The sequence below is a fragment of the Grampus griseus genome, assembly GCF_964374135.1.
Source record: "Grampus griseus genome assembly, chromosome: 3".
Lineage (NCBI taxonomy): Eukaryota > Metazoa > Chordata > Mammalia > Artiodactyla > Delphinidae > Grampus > Grampus griseus.
The window spans coordinates 50,489,659-50,508,476 of record NC_139019.1 but is presented as its reverse complement, the minus strand read 5'-3'; the positions used below and the strand labels follow the sequence as shown (position 1 = coordinate 50,508,476).

General features: G+C 38.9%; 1 protein-coding gene and 1 pseudogene across 4 annotated transcripts in view; one reads left to right on the top strand and one right to left on the bottom strand.

Annotated features, from left to right (window-relative positions):
- Positions 1 to 18,818, bottom strand: part of RNF180 (ring finger protein 180) — a 282,912-nt gene that overhangs the window by 93,431 nt on the left and 170,663 nt on the right. The window lies entirely within an intron of this gene.
- On the top strand, positions 16,961 to 17,399 carry LOC309820850 (zinc finger protein 706-like; annotated as a pseudogene). Its single transcript has one exon. The product of its transcript is annotated as a zinc finger protein 706-like (transcript).

The window sequence follows — 18,818 nt, the reverse complement described above, 5'->3', positions numbered from 1 at the left end:
GCGGAGAGATTCCCAAGCAGAGGCTCGGTGCCGACCAGCACTCACCAGTCCAAAAGGCTTGTCTGCTCACCCGCCGGGGTGGGGCGGGGTCTGGGAGCTGAGGCTCGGGCTTCAGTCGGATCCCAGGGAGAGGACTGGGATTGGCTACATGAACACAGCTTGAAGGGGGCTACTGTGCCATAGCTAGCCGGGAGGGAGTCCAGTAAAAAGTCTGGAACTGCCGAAGAAACAAGAGACTCTTTCTTGCTTCTCTGTTTCCTGGCGGGCGATGAGAGGGGATTAAGAGCACTGCTTAAAGTAGCTCCAGAGACCAGCGCGAGCTGCGGCTATCAGCGCGTATACCAGAGATGGGCATGAGACATTAAGGCTGCTGCTGCAGCCACCAAGAAGCCTGTGTGTGAGCACAGGTCACTCTCCACACCTCCCCTCCAGGGAGCCTGTGCAGCCCACTACTGCCAGGGTCCTGTGATCCAGGGACAACTTCCCCAGGGAGAACACACAGCGCGCCTCATGCTGGTACAACATCACGCTGGCCACTCCCGCCGCAGGCTCGCCCCACATTCCGTACCCCTCCCTGCCCCTGGCCTGAGTGAGCCAGAGCCCCCGAATCAGCTGCTCCTTTAACCGCGTCCTGTCTGAGTGAAGAAAAGACGCCCTCAGGACACCTACACGCAGAGGCCGGGCGAAATCCAAAGCTGAACCCTGGGAGCTGTGCGAACAAAGAAGAGAAACGGAAATCTCTCCCAGAAGCCTCAGGAGCAGTGGATTAAATCTCCACACTCAACTTCATGTACCCTGCATCTGTGGAATACCTGAATAGACAACGAATCATCCCAAATTGAGGAAGTGGACTTTGGGAGAAATGATATATATATTTTTCCCTATTTCTATTTTTGTGAGTGTGTATCTGTATGCTTCTGTGTGTGATTTTGTCTGCATAGCTTTGCTTTGACCATTTGTCCTAGGGTTCTGTCTGTCCGTTTTTTTTTCATCTTTTTTTTAGGATACTTTTTTGTGCTTGGTATCATTGGTGGATTTGTTTTTTGGTTTGGTTGCTCTCTTCTTTCTTTCTTTTTATTACTTTTAAATTTTTTTAATAATTATTTTTTATTTTAATAATTATTTTATTTTATTATTTTCTTTCTTTCTTTCTTTCTTTCTTTCTTCCTTCCGTCCTTCCTTTCATTTTCCTTCCTTCCTTCCTTCCTTCCCTTTCCTTTCCTTTTCTTTTCTTTCTTCTTTTTCTCCCTTTTATTCTGAGTCGTGTGGGGACAAGCTCTTGGTGCTCCAGCCAGGCATCAGGGCTGTGCCTCTGAGGTGGGAGAGCCAAGTTCAGGACATAGGTCCACCAGAGACCTCCCAGCTCCATGTAATATCAAACGGTGAAACTCTCTCACAGATCTCCGTCTCAATGCCAAGAGCCAGCTCCACTCAACAACCAGCAAGCTACAGTGCTGGACACACTATACCAAACAACTAGCAAGACAGGAACACAACCCCACCCATTAGCAGAGAGGCTGCCTAAAATAATGTCACAGACACCACAAAACACACCACCAGAAGTAGACCTGCCCACCAGAAAGACAAGATCCAGCATCATCCACCAGATCACAGGCCCTAGTCCCCTCCACCAGGAAGCCTACACAAGCCACTGAAACAATCTTAGCCACTGGGGGCAGACACCAAAAACAACAGGAACTACGAACCTGCAGCCTGCGAAAAGGAGATCCCAAACACAGTAAGTTAAGCAAAATGAGAAGACAGAGAAACACACAGCAGATGAAGGAGCAAGGTAAAAACCCACCAGACCAAACAAATGAAGAGGAAATAGGTAGGCTACCTGAAAAACAATTCAGAATAATGATAGTAAAGATGATCCAAAATCTTGGAAATAGAATGGAGAAAATACAACGAACATTTAACAAGGACCTAGAAGAACTAAAGAGCAAACAAATAATGAAGAACAAAACAATAAATGAAAATTAAAATTCTCTAGAAGGGATCAATAGCTGAATAACTGAGGGAGAGGGACAGATAAGTGACCTGGAAGATAAAATAGTGGAAATAACTACTGCAGAGCAGAATAAAGGAAAAAGAATGAAAATAATTGAGGACAGTCTGGGACAACATTAAACACACCAATATTTGAATTATAGGGGTCCCAGAAGAAGAAGAGAAAAAGAAAGGGACTCAGAAAATATTTGAAAATATTAACGTTGAAAACTTCTCTAATATGGGAAAGGAAATAGGTAATCAAGTCCAGGAAGCACAGAGAGTCCCATACAGGATAAATCCAAGGAGAAACACACCAAGACACATATTAATCAAACTATCAAAAATTAAATACAAAGAAAAAATATTAAAAGCAGCAAGGGAAAAACAACAAATAACATACAAGGGAATCCCCATAAGGTTAACAGCTGATCTTTCAGCAGAAACTCTGCAAGCCAGAAGGGAGTGACAGCACATGTTGAAAGTGATGAAAGGGAAAAACCTACAACTAACATTACTCTGCCCAGGAAGGATCTCATTCAGATTTGATGGAGAAATTAAACCTTTACAGACGAGCAAGAGCTAAGAGAATTCAGCACCACCAAACCAGCTTTACAACAAATGCTAAAGGAACTTCTCTTGGCAGGAAACACAAGAGAAGGAAAAGACCTACAAAAAAAAAACCCCAAAAATTAAGAAAATGGTAATAGGAACATACATATTGATAATTACCTTAAATGTAAATGGATTAAATGAGCCAACCAAAAGACACAGACTGGCTGAATGGATACAAAAACAAGATCGGTATATACGCTGTCTACAAGAGACCCACTTCAGACCTACAGACACATACAGACTGAAAGTGAGGGGATGGAAAAAGATATTCCATGCAAAAGGAAATCAAAAGAAAGCTGGACTGGCAATTCTCATAACAGAAAAAATAGACTTTAACACAAAGACTATTACAAGAAACAAAGAAGGACACTACCTAATGATCAAGGGATCAATCCAAGAAGAAGATATAACAATTGTCAATATTTATGCACCCAACATAGGAGCACCTCAATACATAAGGCAAATGCTAACAGCCATAAAAGGGGAAATCAATACTAACACAATCATAGTAGGGGATTTAAACACCCCACTTTCACCAATAGACACATTATCCAAAATGAAAATAAATAAAGAAACACAAGCTTTAAATGAAACATTAAACAAGATGGACTTAATTGATATTTGTAGGACATTCCATACAAAAACAACAGAATACACTTTCTTCTCAAGTGCTCATGGAACATTCTCCAGGATAGATCATATCTTGGGTCACAAATCAAGCCTTGGTAAATTGAAGAAAATTGAAATTGTATCAGGTATCTTTTCTGACCACAGCGCTATGAGACTAGATATCAATTACAGGAAAAAATCTGTAAAATATCCAAACACATGGAGGCTAAACAATACACTACTAACTAAGCAAGAGATTACTGAAAAAATCAAAGAGGAAATCGAAAACTACCTAGAAACAAATGACAACGAAAACACGATGACCCAAAACCTATGGGATGGAGCAAAAGCAGTTCTAAGAGGGAAGTTTACAGCAATACAATCCTACCTTAGGAAACAAGAAATATCTCAAATTAAAAACCTAACCTTACACCTAAAGCAATTAGAGGAAGAAGAAAAAAAAAAAACCCAAAGTGAGCAGAAGGAAATGAATCATAAAGATCAGATCAGAAATAAATGAAAAAGAAATGAAGGAAATGATAGCAAAGATCAATAAAACTAAAAGCTGTTTCTTTGAGAAGGTAAACAAAATTGACAAACCATTAGCCAGACTCATAAAGAAAAAAAGGGAGAGGACTCAAATCAATAGAATTAGAAATGAAAAAGGAGAAGTAACAACTGACACTGCAGAAATACAAAGGATTATGAGAAATTACTACTACAAGCAACTCTACGCCAGTAAAATGGACAACCTGGAAGAAATGGACAAATTCTTAGAAAAGCACAACATTCCGAGACTGAACCAGGAAGAAACAGAATATATGAACAGACCAATCACAAGCACTGAAATTGAAACTGTGATTAAAAATCTTCCAACAAACGAAAGCCCAGGACGAGATGGCTTCATGGGCGAATTCCACCAAACATTTAGAGAAGAGCGAATACATATCCCTCTCAAACTTCCAAAATGTAGCAGAGGGAGGATCACTCCCAAACTCACTCTACGAGGCAACCATCACCCTGATACCAAAACCACACAAAGATATCACAAAGAAAGAAAACTACAGGCCAAGATCCCTGATGAAGATAGATGCAAAAATCCTCAAAAAAATACTAGCAAACAGAATCCAACAGCACATTAAAAGGGTCATAAACCATGATCAAGTGGCGTTTATCCAAGGAATGCAAGGATTCTTCAATATACGCAAATCAATCAATGTGATACACCATATTAACAAATTGAAGGAAACAAAAACGTATGATCATCTCAATCGATGCAGAGAAAGCTTTTGACAGAATTCAACACCCATTTATGAAATAAACCCTCCAGAAAGTAGGGCATAGAGAGAACTTTCCTCAACATAATAAAGGCCATATATGACAAACCCACAGCCAACATGGTCCTCAATGGTGAAAAACTGAAACCATTTCCACTAAGATCAGGAACAAGACAAGGTTGTCCACTCTCACCACTATTAGTGAACATGGTTTTGGAAGTTTTAGCCACAGCCGTCAGAGAAGAAAACGAAATAAAAGGAATCCAAATGGAAAAGAAGAAGGAAAGATGTTACTCTTTGCAGATGACATGATACTATATATAGAGAACCCTAAAGATGCTACCAGAAAACCACCAGAGCTAATCAATGAATTTGGTGAAGTAGCAGGATACAAAATTAATGCACAGAAATCTCTTGCATTCCTATATGCTAATGATGAAAAATCTGAAAGTGAAATTAAGAAATCACTCCCATTTACCACTGCAACAAAAAGAATAAAATATCTAGGACTAAACCTACCTAGGGAGACAAAAAACCTGTATGCAAAAACTTATGAGACACTGATGAAAGAAATTAAAGATGATACAAATAGATGGAGAGATATACCATGTTCTTGGATTGGAAGAATCAATATTGTGAAAATGATTATACTACCCAAAGTAATCTACAGATTCAATGCAGTCCCTATCAAACTATCACTGGCATTTTTCACAGAACTAGAACAAAAAATTTCACAATTTGTATGGAAACACAAAAGACCCCGAATAGCCAAAGCAATCTCGAGAAAGAAAAACGGAGCTGGAGGAATCTAACTCTCTGACTTCAGACTATACTACAAAGCTACAGTAATCAAGACAGTATGGTACTGGCACATAAACAGAAATATAGATCAATGGAACAGGATAGAAAGTCCAGAGATAAACCCACGCACATATGGTCACCTTATCCTTGATAAAGGAGGCAAGAATATACAGTGGAGAAAAGACAGCCTCTTCAATAAGTGGTGCTGGGAAAACTGGGCAGCTGCCTGTAAAAGTATGAAATTAGAACACTCCCTAATACCATACACAAAAATAAACTCAAAATGTAAGGCCAGGCACTCTAAAACTCTTAGAGGAAATGTAAGTGTAAGGCCAGGCACTCTAAAATGTAAGGCCAGGCACTCTAAAACTCTTAGAGGAAAATACAGGCAGAACACTCTATGACATAAATCACAGTAAGATATTTTTTGACCCACCTCCTAGAGTAATGGAAATAAAACCAAAAATAAACAAATGGGACCTAGTGAAACTTAAAAGCTTTTGGACAGCAAAGGAAACTTTAAACAAGACGAAAAGACTACCCTCAGAATGGGAGAAAATATTGTGCAAACGAACCAATGGACAAAGGATTAATCTTCAAAATATATAAACAGCTCATGCAACTCAATATTAAAAAAACAAAGAACCCAATACAAAAGTGGGGAGAAGACCTAATTAGACATTTCTTCAAGAAGACATACATGGCCAAGAGGCACATTAAAAGCTGTTCAACATCACTAATTATTAGAGAAATGTAAATCAAAACTACAATGAGGTATCACCTCACACTGGTTAGAATAGGCATCATCAGAAAATCTACAAACAACGGATGTTGGAGAGGGTGGAGAGAAAAGGGTATCCTCTTGCACTGTTGGTAGGAATGTAAATTGATCCAGCCACTGTGGAGAACAGTATGGAGGTTCCTTAAAAAACTAAAAATAGAATTACCATTTGAACCAGCAATCCCACTACTGGGCATATACCCAGAGAAAACCATAATTCAAAAAGACACATGCATCCCAATGTTCATTGCAGCACTATGTACAATAGCCAGGTCATGGAAGCAACCTAAATGCCCATTGACAGATGAATGGATAAAGAAGATGTCATACATACATACAATGGAATATTACTCAGCGATAAAAAGGAACGAAATTGGGTCATTTGTAGAGACGTGGATGCATCTAGAGACTGTTATACAGAGTGAAGTAAGTCAGAAAGAGAAAAACGAATATTTTATATTAACGTATATATGTGGAATCTAGATAAATGGTAAAGATGAACTGGTTTGCAAGGCAGAAAGAGAGACACAGACGTAAAGAACAAACGTATGCACACCAAGGGGGGAACGTTCGGGGACTGGGGGTGGTGGTGTGATGAATTGGGAGATTGGAATTGACAAGTATACACTAATATGTATAAAATAGATAACTAATAAGAACCTGCTGTATAAAAAATAAATAAAATAAAGTTCAAATTTAAAAAAGAACCTAAGTCATCTCAACCAGTGTAGAAAATATTAAAAGAATAACATATATGTTCCTGAACCATCTGATGAGAGTAATAAATACAATTATTTAAATTTATCATTTTATTTTTAATTGTTTCAAACTATTATCTCTAGTTATTTCTTGAACTATTACTTCAACAAAGTTGTTATTGACTGAAATGTACTTTTAATGTATATCTTTTATATATGTATTATTATCTTCATAACATATGGCTACATTTTGCCGTCATGTATAAAGATAGGTTATCTTTGTATAAGTTTACAAGATATAGTTAGAAAAGTCACCCTTTTCCTACTGAAAAACCAAATAGGTGGTATGTGAGAATTCCACAAATTGTAGAAAGAGCTTTCCCATACGTAGTCAAACCTCCATTTCAAGAGAAGTACAGAAGATGCTACCTCCTGTGGGCAAGCAGATAGTATAGATCTTGGGAGGAGGGTGGCAGCATCTCTAATTATATATTTCTCCACAAGCCTGGGACAGGAGAGCACTGATTGCAAAAACATTGCAACATTGATATTACACATGCAGTAGCATGTTTAACTCATTGATTTTTAATGTTCTCCCTTGTTTTTTTCACCCCCTGGGTCCTTCTGAGATTCTTATGAAAGCTATGGCTCTCCCCCCCAGAAAAACTGATGTACTTTCTATACATGTTATTTCACATAAGTATCAGGGGATTCACAGACACCTTAAAAAACGTGACCACTGCCTGGATTGAAAACTTCTCTTTTACCACCTGGATAGAATTTTAGCCTTAAGTCAACAAAATTTGTAACATTCAACTACCTAAAGCTACTAACATTAAACATCTTTAAGAATATACCCATGACAGCCATACTCAATGATACCATATTTTGAACTATAAACCTTTTTTCCACTACCCATTATCTATTTTTTAAATTAAGGAACAAAACAGTGGGAGAAATGATATGGGATGAGTATCAGGAGGCCAATCCTGATATGTCAGTAGCCCTACTTGATAAACTGTACTTTGTGTGAAACTAAGTGCTCTCCAGATCTTCCCTATAAGATGTTTACTGTCCATTTTCAAGTCCCTGTCACTGTAGTCTGATATTTCTTGTGGCCACATTAGGAAAAAAGGGTTTTAAATCTAAGAATTTTACAAATACACCAATATTCATGTTTCTGAAAATACTCATATTTCTGCTATTGGCAGAATAAAGCAAAGGAAGTGTGGTAATAGAGTTAGTAGAAATGGCTAATCAAGAGCTCTCATACCATTTCTATATAAACTTCTTCCCATCAAGTAGGAATCATGAATATTATGTTTAACCATTATATTCTTATTACTAAGGAGAGTGCTTGGCATATAGAAGATGCTCAGTAAATATGAGTAAACTTGGAGAATGTTAAGACTGGTAAAGGAGAAAAACATACTTGTCATACTGGTAGGACCCTAGAGAAACACTAAAAGTGAACACAAGAAAGATGACTAAAAATAACCTAAATGTCTACATTTGGATGCATTAGCTGGAGTTCTCCAGGATGCAGATCCTGAGGCAAAAGTTTATATGATGCTATTTTATTAGGGAGTGCAGAGGTGTGAAAAAAAAAAAAAAGTCAGGGAAAAACGGAGAGCAAACATAAGGAGATGAATTTATGAGTAGAAATTTAATTGGTATCAAGTACAGTCTTCAGAAAGGGTCTATGAACTATTACAGCCCACATGCATGTAGTATGAGTTATAGCCTGTTGGGGGAAAAAGAGAGAAGAATTTATCTGCTGGTGCCCACCTCCTATTGGTTCAACATTTGCCCTAGGGAGCATTAACACCTCCTCACATCCAGGTTACACACACACTAGAACCAGGTGGATCTCACTGCATCTCATGCTTCAGTGGTAATAAACAAGCCCTAAGAGGCAATTACTATTAATCTGCCTGCTAGAGCAGTTGCTGGGCAGAGCCCAGCTGAATTGTTCTCTGAGGTGGTAGCTAGGCCAGAACAAGGGACCAAAGGCCCAGACAAGTGAGGCTAAGAGGATTTCTGGAGGCACAAATAAACATACTTTAGTACATTCATATAATGGAATACTACTCAGCAATAAAAATATAAATTGATCATATACAGTTTTTATTATATTGAGGTATGTTCCATCTATGCCCACTTTCTGGAGAGTTTTTTTTTTTTTTAAACAACTTTATTGCAGTATAATTGCTTTAGAATGGTTTCTGCTTTATAACAAAGTGAATCAGTTATACATATACATATGTTCCCATATCTCTTCCCTCTTGCGTCTCCCTCCCTCCCACCCTCCCTATCCCACCCCGCTAGGTGGTCACAAAGCACCAAGCTGATCTCCCTGTGCTATGCGGCTGCTTCCTACTATCTATTTTACGTCTGGTAGTGTATATATGTCCATGCCACTCTCTCACTTTGTCACAGCTTACCCTTCCGCCTCCCCATATCCTCAAGTCCATTCTGTAGTAGGTCTGTGTCTTTATTCCTGTCTTGCCCGTAGGTTCTTCATGACCTTTTTTTTTATCCTTAGGTTCCATATATATGTGTTAGCATAGGGTATTTGTTCTTCTCTTTCTGAGTTACTTCAGTCTGTATGACAGACTCCAGGTCCATCCACCTCACTACAAATAACTCAATTTCATTTCTTTTTATGGCTGAGTAATATTCCATTGTATATATGTGCCACATCTTCCTTATCCATTCATCTGCTGATGGACATTTGGGTTGCTTCCATGTCCTGGCTATTGTAAACAGAGCTGCAATGAACACCTTGGTACATGACTCTTTTTGAATTATGGTTTTCTCAGGGTATATGCCCAGTAGTGGGATTGCTGGGTCATATGGTAGTTCTGTTTCTAGTTTTTTAAGGAACCTCCATACTGTTCTCCATAGTGGCTGTATCAATTTACATTCCCACCAACAGTGCAAGAGGGTTCCCTTTTCTCCACACCCGCTCCAGCATTTATTGTTTTTAGATTTTTTGATGATGGCCATTCTGACCGGTGTGAGATGATATCTCATTGTAGTTTTGATTTGCATTTCTCTAATTATTAATGATGTTGAGCATTCTTTCATGTGTTTGTTGGCAATCTGTATATCTTCTTTGGAGAAATGTCTATTTAGGTCTTCTGCCCATTTTTGGGTAAGGCTGTTTGTTTTTTTTTGATACTGAGCTGCATAAGCTGCTTTTAAATTTTGGAGATTATTCCTTTGTCAGTTGCTTCATTGGCAAATATTTTCTCCCATTCTGAGGGTTGTCTTTTGGTCTTGTTTATGGTTTCCTTTGTTGTGCAAAAGGTTTTAAGTTTCATTAGGCCCCATTTGTTTATTTTTGTTTTTATTTCTATTTCTCTAGGAGGTGGGTCAAAAAGGACCTTGCTGTGATTTATGTCATAGCGTGTTCTGCCTATGTTTTCCTCTAAGAGTTTGATAGTGTCTGGCCTTACATTTAGGTCATTAATCCATTTTGAGTTTATTTTTGTGTATGGTGTTAGGGAGTGTTCTAATTTCATACTTTTACATGTACCTGTCCAGTTTTCCCAGCACCACTTACTGAAGAGGCTGTCTTTTCTCCACTGTATATTCTTGCCTCCTTTATCAAAGATAAGGTGACCATGTGTGCGTGGGTTTATCTCTGGGCTTTCTATCCTGTTCCGTTGGTCTATATTTCTGTTTTTGTGCAGGTACCATACTGTCTTGATTACTGTAGCTTTGTAGTATAGTCTGAGGTCAGGGAGCCTGATTCCTCCAGCTCCGTTTCTCGTTCTCAAGATTGCTTTGGCTATTCGGGGTCTTTTGTGTTTACAAATTCTGAAATTTTTTGTTCTAGTTCTGTGAAAAATGCCAGTGGTAGTTTGATAGGGATTGCATTGAATCTGTAGATTGCTTTGGGTAGTAGAGTCATTTTCACAATGTGGATTCTTCCAATCCAAGAACATTGTATACCTCTCCATCTATTTGTATCATCTTTAATTTCTTTCATCAGTGTTTTATAACTTTATGCATACAGGTTTTTTGTCTCCTTAGGTAGGTTTATTCCTAGATATTTTATTCTTTTTGTTGCAATGGTAAATGGGAGTGTTTTCTTAATTTCACTTTCAGATTTTTCATGATTAGTATATAGGAATGCCAGAGATTTCTGTGCATTAATTTTGTATCCTGCTACTTTACCAAATTCATTGATTAGCTCTAGTAGTTTTCTGGTAGCATCTTTAGGATTCTCTATGTATAGTATCATGTGATCTGCAAAGAGTGACAGCTTTACTTCTTCTTTTCCATTTGGATTCCTTTTATTTCTTTTTCTTCTCTGATTGCTGTTGCTAAATGGTTTTTCAATTTTGTTTATCTTCCCAAAGAAACAGCTTTCAGTTTTATTGATGTTTGCTATTGTTTCCTTCATTTCTTTTTCATTTATTTCTGATCTGATCTTTATGATTTATTTCCTCCTCCTCACTTTCGGGTTTTTTTCTTCTTATTTCTCTAACTGCTTTAGGTGTAATGTTAGGTTTTTTATTTGAGATGTTACTTGTTTCTTGAGGTAGGATTGTATTGCTATAAATTTCCCTCTTAGTACTGCTTTTGCTCCATCACATAGGTTTTGGGTTGTCGTGTTTTCACTGTCCTTTGTTTCTAGGTAGTTTTCAATTTCCTCTTTGATTTCTTCAGCGATCTCTTGTTTATTAAGTAGTGTACTGTTTAGTCTCCATGTGTTTGTATGTTTTACAGATTTTTTACCTATAATTGATACCTAGTCTCATAGTTTTGTACTCCAAAAAGATACTTGATACCATTTCAATTTTCCTAAATTTATCAAGGCTTGATTTGTGACCCAGGATATGATCTATACTGGAGAATGTTCCATGAGCACTTAAGAAGAAAGTGTATTCTGTTGGTTTTGGATGGAATGTCATATAAATATCAATTAAGTCCATCTTGTTTAATGTATCATTTAAAGCTTGTGTTTATTTATTTTCATTTTGGATGATGTGTCTATTGGTGAAAGTGGGGTGTTTAAATCCCCTACTATGATTGTGTTAGTATCAATTTCCCCTTTTATGGCTGTTAGCATTTGCCTTATGTATTGAGGTGCTCCTATGTTGGGTGCATAAATATTGACAATTGTTATATCTTCTTCTTGGATTGATCCCTTGATCATTAGGTAGTGTCCTTCTTTGTTTCTTGTAATAGTCTTTGTGTTAAAGTCTAGTTTTTCTGATATGAGAATTGCCAATCCAGCTTTCTTTTGATTTCCTTTTGCATGGAATATCTTTTTCCATCCCCTCACTTTCAGTCTGTATTTGTCCCTAGGTCTGAAGTGGGTCTATTGTAGACAGCATATATATGGGTCTTGTTTTTGTATCCATTCAGCCAGTCTATGTCTTTTGGTTGGAGCGTTTATTCCATTTACATTTAAGGTAATTATCGATATGTATGTTCCTATTACCATTTTGTTACTTGTTTTGGGTTTCTTATTGTAAATCTTTTCCTTCTCTTGTGTTTCCTGCCTAGAGAATTTCCTTTAGCATTTGCTGTAAAGCTCATTTGGTAGTGCTGAACTGTCTTAGCTTTTGCTTCTCTGTAAAGGTTTTAATTCCTCCATCGAATCTGAATGAGATCCTTGCTGGGTACAGTAATCTTGGTGTAGGGTTTTCACTTTCATCACTTTCAATATGTCCTGCTACTCCCTTCTGGCTTGCAGTTTCTTCTGAAAGATCAGCTGTTAACCTTATGGGGATTCCCTTGTATGTGATTTGTTGTTTTTCCCTTGCTGTTTTTAATATTTTTTCTTTGTATTTAATTTTTGATAGTTTGATTAATATATGTCTAGGCATGTTTTTCCTTGGATTTATCCTGCATGGGACTCTCTGCATTTTCTGGACTTGATTAACTATTTCCTTTCCCATATTAGGGAAGTTTTCAACTTTAATATCTTCAAATATTTTCTCAGTCCCTTTCTTTTTCTCTTCTTCTTCTGGGACCCCTGTAATTCGAATGTTGGTGCGCTCAATGTTGTCCCAGAGGTCTCTGAGACCGTCCTTAATTCTTTTTTTTTTTTTTTTTTTTGCGGTACGCGGGCCTCTCACTGTTTTGGCCTCTCCCATTGCGGAGCACAGGCTCTGGACATGCAGGCTCAGCAGCCATGGCTCACGGGCCCAGCAACTCTGTGGCATGTGGGATCCTCCTGGACCGGGGCATGAACCCGTGTCCTCTGCATCGGCAGGCAGACTCTCAACCACTGTGCCACCAGGGAAGCCCCCGACTTTAATTTTTTTCATTCTTTTTTCTTTATTCTGCTCTGTAGTAGTTATTTCCACTATTTTATCTTCCAGGTCACTTATCCATTCTTCTGCCTCAGTTATTCTGCTGTTGATTCCTTCTACAGAGTTTTCTATTTCATTTAATGTGTTGCTCATTACTGTTTGTTGGCACTTTAGTTCTTCTATGTCCTTGTTAAACGTTTCTTGTGTTTTCTCCGTTCTATTTCCAAGATTTTGGACCATCTTTACTATCATTATTCTGAATTCTTTTTCAGGTAGACTGCCTATTTCCTCTTCATTTGTTTGGTCTGGTGGGTTTCTACCTTGCTCCTTCATCTGCTGTGTTTCTCTGTCTTCTTATTTTGCTTAACTTACTGTGTTTGGAGTCTCCTTTTCACAGGCTGCAGGTTCGTATTTCCCGTTGTTTTTGGTGTCTGCCCCCAGTGGCTAAGGTTCATTCAGTGGGTTGTGTAGGCTTCCTGGTGGAGAGGACTAGTGCCTGTGTTCTCGTGGAAGAGGCGGGAGCTTGTCTTTCTGTTGGGTAGGACTGCATCCAGTGGTGCGTTTTGGGGTGTCTGTGACCTTATTATGATTTTAGGCAGCCTCTCTGCTAATGGGTGGGGTTGTGTTCCTGTCTTGCTAGTTGTTTGGAATAGAGTGTCCAGCACTGTAGCTTGCTGGTTGTTGAGTGGAGCTTGGTTTAAGCATTGAGATGGAGATCTCTGGGAGAGCTTTTGCTGTTTGCTATTACATGGAGCTAGCAAGTCTCTGGTGGGCCAATGTCCTGAACTCGGCTCTCCCACCTCAGAGGCACAGGCCTGACACCCGGCCAGATCACCAAGACCCTGCCAGCCACAGAGATCAGAAGAAAAGGGAGAAAAAAAGAAAGAAAGAAAGACAGGAATAAAATAAAATTTATTAAAATAAAAAATTATTAAAAATAAAAAACCTAAAAAAGTAAATTAAAAAAAAGTAGCAACCAAACCAAAAAACAAATGCAGCAATGATAACAAGCACTGAAAACTATACTCAAAAGAAAAATAAACAACAAAAAATCAGACAGACAGAACCCTAGGACAAATGCTAAAAGCAAAGTTATACAGACAAAATCATACAAAGACTCATACACATACACACTCAGAAAAAGAGAAAAAGGAAAACAACATATATATCATTGCTCCCAAGGTCCACTACCCCTATTTTCGGATGATTCATTCTCTATTCAGGTATTCCACAGATGCAGTGTACATCAAGTTGATTATGGAGATTAAACCCGCTGCTCCTGAGGCTGCTGGGAGAGATTTCCTTTTCTCTTCTTTGTTCACACAGCTCCTGGGGTTGGTTCTGCTCTGGATTTGGCCCCAACTCTGTGTGTAGGTTACCAGAGGTATGGGGTTAAAGGAGCAGCTGATCTGGGGGCTCTGGCTCAGTGAGGCTGGGGGGATGGAGGGGTATGGAATGCGGGGAGAGCCTGCAGTGGCAGAGGCAGGTGTGTCATTGCAACAGCCTTAGGTGCACCGTGTGTTCTTCCCGGGAAGTTGTCCCTGGATCACGGGACCCTGGGAGTGGTGGGCTGCACAGGCTCCCAGGAGTGGGGGTATGGATAGTGACCTGTACTTGCACACAGGCTTCTTGGTGGCTGCAGCAGCAGCAGACTTAGCGTTTCATGCCTGTCTCTGGTGTCCACGCTAATAGCCGCAGCTCACGTCTGTCTCTGGAACTCGTTTAGGTGGTGCTCTGAATCCCCTGTCCTCACGCACCCTGCAACAATGGTCTCTTGCCTCTTAGGCAGGTCGACTTTTTCCTGGACTCCCTCCCGGCTAGCTGTGGTGCACTAGCCCCTTTCAAGATGTGTTCACATAGCCAACCTCAGTCCTCTCCCTGGGATCTGACCTCCAAAGCCAGAGCCTCTGTACCATTTTAAATGTTTGAAACAAATATCGTGGATATTATTCATAAAAACAATGCTTAAATTTTATTTGGTTTCCTGGGGGCTGGCTGTGAGGTGGGGTATAATCCTTTACTCAGCTGGAGATGCAAGTGGGACAGGATTTCAATTGTTGAACATCCCCAAAGGAGGGTGGCTAGTGATCCAAATCACAGCACCCAGGGTAATAATGCCTTTAATCTGGGCTGGTATCAATATTCAAAGGGCAAGGTATGAAAAACAGGGTAGCAAAGCTTCCATGGCAGTAATGAAAGTTATGACATTTCAGGAATTCTGTGCTTTTTGTTTTTTTTTAATTTTATTTATTTATCTTTGGCTGCATTGGGTCTTCATTGCTGCGCGTGGGCTTTCTGTAGTTGCGGCGAGCCAGGGCTACTTTTCGTTGCAGTGCATGGGCTCTCATTGCAGTGGCTTCTCTTGTTGTGGAGTGCAGGCTCTACACGCATGGGCTTCAGTAGTTGTGGCACGAGGGCTCAGTAGTTGTGGCTCATGGGCTCTAGAGCACAGGCTCAGTAGTTGTGGCATATAGGCTTAGTTGCTCCACAGCATGCGAGATCTTCCCAGACCAGGGCTTGAACCCATGTCCCCTGCATTGGCAGGCAGATTCTTAACCACTGCGCCACCAGGGAAGCCCTGGAATTCTGTGTTTGATGTAAGCCTCTAGACATGGTAGGGGAAAGGTGAAAGGGTCTGACACCCAGAGGAAAGAGACAAAAGATGGCTATAAAGTTATTAAGGCATGAATTATGTAAGTCAGAGCTCCAGTCCAAGCTGAAACAGTAGTGGAAATCAGGAAGTCTAAAGGTGGCCAGCTCAACAGAAGGCACAGGCTATACTTGGTAGCAAGACAGGTTTTGACCCATTCTCTGGTACCTCATAAGGTAACAAGCTTAGGAAGGATTGGTTCAGATGCAATGTGAGGCTGAGCTGGGCAAAGCTGGGACAAGCAATGATCTATATTACCTATGTTTACATCAAGTAGGAGTGCAAAGCAAAAGTCTGACTACATATGTCTTTGATTGTGATTTGGTTTTTCTTAACATTTTAACATTTCTAAAATTGGTATCTAATTTCAAATCAGATATATGTCTTTCATTTGAAAATCTTCCCACCTCTCCACAAAGTCTTCATTGATTAAATTGATGGTCAAATTTGTTTCTCAAAAATAATCACTAAGGGGTTTCCCTGGTGGCACAGTCTGGGAGGATCCCACATGCCGCGGAGCGGCTGGGCCCATGAGCCATGGCCGCTGAGCCTGCGCGTCCAGAGCCTGTGCTCCACAACTGGAGAGGCCACAACAGTGAGAGGCCCACGTACCGCAAAAAAAAAAAAAAAAAAAAATCACTAAGATTATATATGTTTCTCTTCCTAGTGTTTTTTCCTATGTATTAGCACTCCTTTAAATTTAAAAATAAAAAACAAAATTAATACATCAAACTAAAAATCTTCTGCACTGCAAGGAAAATCATCAACAAAATGAAAAGGCAACCCACTGAATGGTAGACAATATTTGCAAATCATACATCTGATAAGGGGATTATATCCAAAATATATAAAGAATTCACAAAACCCAATAGCAAAAAACCCCAAACAATCCAATTAAGAAATAGACAGAGGATCTGAATAGATATTTTTCCAAAGAAGACATGCAGATGGACAACAGGTACATGAAAAGATGCTCAACATCATTAATCATCAGGGAAATGCAAATCAAAACCACAATGAGATATCACCTCATACCTGTCAGAATGGCTATTATCCAAAAGACAACAAATAACAAGTGTTAGTGAGGATGTGGATTAAAGGGAACACTGTGCACTGTTGGTGGGAATATAAATTGGTGCAGTAATTATGGAAAATAGTATGGAGGTTCCTCAAAAAATTAAAAATAACTCTCCCTCCTGCCACCTCCCCTGGCCCTCTTGTGCTGTGCAGTTTCTCTGATGCAAGACTGTCCCGGCCCAGATATGGCTCGTGGACAGCAGAAGATTCAGTCTCAGTAGAAAAATGCCAAAAAGCTGGACAAAAGAAACAAGGACATGACCAAAAGCCTGCTGCCAAAGCTGCCTTAATATATATCTGCACTGTCTGTAAGACACAAATGCCAGACCCTAAGACCTTCAAGCAGCACTTTGAGAGCAAGCATCCTAAGACTCCACTTCCTCCAGAATTAGCTGATGTTCAGGCATAAAGTTGTTTACAGGGGAAGTTGTGACACTTTTGACTCTTCTCCTGTCTCAGACCTTAGGTAACAAACCTGCAGCTGCTTTTCTAACAAACTGTTGATCAGCAAAAATAAAGGGGCTACAGAAACACTCATTTTTATGTTGTTCCCTTTTGGTCTTCATGCAAAGACAATTCTGTGCAAATGTACCGTTGACTCTGATTTGGAAATCTGAAAATCAGTTCATCCTTGTTATAAAATTTTTTTTATAATTGTAATTATATTGATGTTCATATTGTATAAAATAACTCATTTAATAAAGTAGTACTTTGATTTTACAACATCACAGGATAAATGGTTCTAGAAATTCTATTCTAACTTTCTACATTATTTGCCTTATAAAAATCTAATGAATTCATCAGCTAGAATTGCAAGCACAATTCTTATCTCCCTTTCTAATGCAGGGGCATGTTCATAGTTAAACTAGAGCAGACTCATTCATTAAATCTGTGCACACGATTTTATTGGAAGCTGCTGACCTAGGTGAAGAATGACTTATCTGCTGCCTTAGTATATTGCAATCATGTGTCATTTTCCCCTCTGATTGTTTCTTGTGATTGAGGTTGGAATATTTAAACTTGCTGTGTGACCTGGCTATACCTGCCAGCCATGTATGGCCTGTAGATTAACTGATAAATTCCTTAAAGTGGTTGGATTGTCAGTGAGCCCGTGTGAAAAATTAGGTTCTGAAGTATATGCCACAATGAAGTAATCAGCCTATTGTTCAATACAAAATATGATGGAACATACGTGAACTGGTAAAGATCTATCTTTTATAAATTATACTTGATTCTTTGAAAATTGTTCAAGTTCTTTCATTTAAAATTGAAACTCATAATTTTCGAAGGAGTTTTTAGAAGTTAATTACAATTTGGCCAATTTATGAACGGATTCTGCATTAACAGAAGGATTGGAATGGCTTGTGACTGGGTTAAATCCCAGTGAGTAGCTGATTTTTACTTTGTGCTGGTTCCTAAAATCAAAGGCTGTGTACAGCATGACTTCCGTCTGAACTAGAAAAGTATTAAAATAGGCCAATATCCACATTTTTTAGGCTCTAAGGATGGGAAGTGGGTTTGTTCCAATGAATGAGGTAAATCCTGCCCGGTTAAAAAAGACTAATTTAGGTTTCTTCTAATTTGCTTTTGCCAACTATTAATACAAGTGAAACTGCTGTAACTCAGTTTAAATTTAAAGTTGATAGAATAGGAAGAACACTCAAATATTTACTGGTAATTGCTTAGAGCTGCAAATCTGATCCTGTGGATTACAAAGTGCATTTCCTCTTTCTGCTGTAACTCATCACTGCATTTGTTTTGTAGCTATACATATTCTGCCCCCCTTGTTTGTCTTCACTGTAAGTTTAAAATAAGATATTTCGAAGGAAAAGCTTCAGTGGTGATAATTTCTTAGTAACTCCTATTCTTATACTCTTACTTTAAAATAGTCATTTTTTCATGTATTTGATTTCTTCAGTTTCAGATTTATTATTTGTTAATTCCCAATATGTTGGTTACCAGACATTAGAGTTGGCCTAATTGCTTATAGTGGTTATTAACAGAGGTTCTGGTTAAATTACAATTTAAAAGTTTTTAAAAGTG